The following is a 2,897-nucleotide window of genomic DNA, read 5'->3' on the forward strand; positions in this document are numbered from 1 at the left end:
CGGCCAAAGACAGTTGGCTGACACTAGATGTTTTGCAAAACTCAACTTTTTTTTTTTAAACTTCCTGCAGAGTACCCAGCTGGGTGTCTTGTAGCGTTTCCCCTAACGTCCTCTCGGCTAAGAAAGATTGGGCGGATCTTTACACTGCTAAGCACACTTGGGCTAATATATTGTTTCTATTACAATCTACTGATTTCTGCTTTTTAAAATAAGAAGTCACTACACCGTTGAAGTCTTTTCTCTCTGAGAAGAGCATATCGAGGTCAGATGAAATGTGGTTAATTAAATAGGGCTAAGGGGATTAATGGGCCACCACATTTTAGTTATTAAATTAGAAACAAAGTTTATGTTCTGTTACCCATATACACGTCTGAACCTGCCTAACATTATGCATTTAACTGGAAAGTTTCCAAATGTGTGTACTTTGAGGATACCAATTCCCCTTACAAGACAGCTGGATATGCTGAAACAATAAGTATATAATCCAACGTCCATTTAGAGCTTACTGTGAGCTTGACACTGTTTTTAAGTGCTTAACAAATATTAACTAAATGTACCCTCATAATCATTCAATGACTAGATATTATTATCTCCTTATGCTAGATATGAAAACTGAAGTATTTGAATTAAGAAATTTCTCAAACAGCTACTAAAAAGCAGGTCTTTGGAAAGTCCAGAAATCTGAATTCCAGGCCCTTTACAGTTTGCAGACGCATAGATGTTATGCAAATAACATTTGTTGAACACGCTGAATCAAGTCTCAGACCTCTTTTAAACTGAAAAATTGGGGTGACCTACCAGCCTTGTTGAATTTCCCAAGCATTTTTGAACATCAAGGAGGATAATGTAAAATGTCAAAACACTTCAAAAGCTGGAAAACACTGTGAATCTATTAAGGACTTTACAATTTGGGAAGCTGAAGTGAAAATCAAATGGATTCATAGCAGTGTTGAGTCCCTAATATATCAAATACCTGTATATTGTGAATTACAACGATAATTAACATTTTAGACCTATGGTAGATTAGGTACAATTAAAAATTCGAGTTGCAATGAAAGTTCTTTTTTTTAAATAGTTTATTGTCAAGTTGATTTCCATATAACACCCAGTGCTCATCCTCACATGTGCCCTCCTCCATGCCCATCAACCCCATCCCCCTGACACCCATCAGTCCTCAGTTTGTTCTCAGCATTCAAGAGTCTCTCATGGTTTGCCTCTCTCCCTCTCCCCCATATTTCCCCCCTTCTTCTCCCCCACTCCTCCGTTAAGTTCCTCCTAATCCTCCTATACGTGCAAACATATGGTATTTGTCCTTCTCTGCCTGACATTTCGCTCAGCTAAACACCCTCAAGTTCCATCCATGTTGCTACAAATGGCCAGATTTCAATCTTTCTCTTTGCCATGTAGTAGTCCATCGTGTAGATAAACCACATCTTCTTGATCCATTCGTCCGTTGATGGACACTTAGGCTCTTTCCATGTTTTGACTATTGTTGAGAGTGCTGCTATGAACATTGAGGTACATGTGCTCCTATGCATCAGCACTCCTGTTATCCCCAGGGTAAATTCCTAGCAGTGCTATTGCTGGATCATAAGGGAGTTCTATTGTTAATTTTTTGAGGAACCTCCACACTGTTTTCCAGAGGGGCTGCAACAGTTTACATTCCCACCAACAGTGTAGGAGGGTGCCGGTTTCTCCACATCCTCGTGAGCATCTAGAGTCCTCTGATTTATTCATTTTAGCCATTCTGACTGGCGTGAGGTGGTATCTCAGTGTGGTTTTGATTTGTATTACCCTGATGAGGAGAGATGCTGAGCATCATTCAGATGTCTGTTGGCCATCTGGATGTCCTCTTTGGAGATGTGTCTGTTCATATCTTCTGCCCATTTCTTTACTGGATTGTTTGTTTTTCAGGTGTGGNTGGTGTGAATTGTGGTAGTGAGTGTGTGTTTAGGAATTTGTCCATTTCTTCAAAGTTGTCCAGTTTGTTGGCATATAGTTTTTCATAGTATTCCCTGATAATTGCTCATATTTCTGAGGGGTTGGTTGTAATCAGTCCGTTTTCATTCATGATTTTGTCTATTTGAGTTCTGTCTCTTTTCACAATAAGAAAGAGTTCTACAATGGATACAAAGATTTCCCTTGAAGTTTGTATGTTATGTTTAGAACATACATAGATCACCTCACAGACAGCTGTTGCAAATTTCTTCAGGTATAATGCAGCAAATTGATATACTACTAATTCGTATACTACCACTAATATATTCAATCTAATTTTGAAAATGTTAAAGTCCATTACACTTATGTAAATATAAGGATTTAAATAATAGTAATGCTCGTTAACATTTCTATTTATCCTATCACATATGTTTATTTATACAAATATAGTACAAACCCTAACCAATAATTAGACATTTAAATGATGTTTTAAAGGTTCATTGTGAATATAAAAGTGAATACCTGATAAAAGAAATCTTGGTGCATGTTCTTCTCTGTGTCCTGTGCTCTGAAGTTTAGGTCAATTTATCTCTTACCTGGATTATTTTAATATAATGTGTTTTAATATCATTTTCCTAATGCTATCTCTACCTCCAGTGCTTCTTCACCCCCATATCCCCTCTAACTCATCTTCTGTAATGCAAACCAAAATTATCCTCCTAAAATAAAAATTGAATCATGATCCCATACAATGGAAACACATTATCAATTCCTCATCATATCAAAGCTTTTCAGTCTTTGCCACTAATGGAGTCACAGTAGCTAAGAAGAGTATGATGGCCAAGGGTATACAGATAGACTTTGAAGTGTTGAAGGAATCCTATGTAAGTACAATATTCAGTTTGGATGCCATTATATTTGTGTTTGTTTTAATATAAGAAAAATACTTAAAATTACTT

Source organism: Crocuta crocuta, unplaced genomic scaffold (genome assembly GCF_008692635.1).
Source record: "Crocuta crocuta isolate KB4526 unplaced genomic scaffold, BGI_CrCroc_1.0 scaffold251, whole genome shotgun sequence".
Taxonomy (NCBI): domain Eukaryota; kingdom Metazoa; phylum Chordata; class Mammalia; order Carnivora; family Hyaenidae; genus Crocuta; species Crocuta crocuta.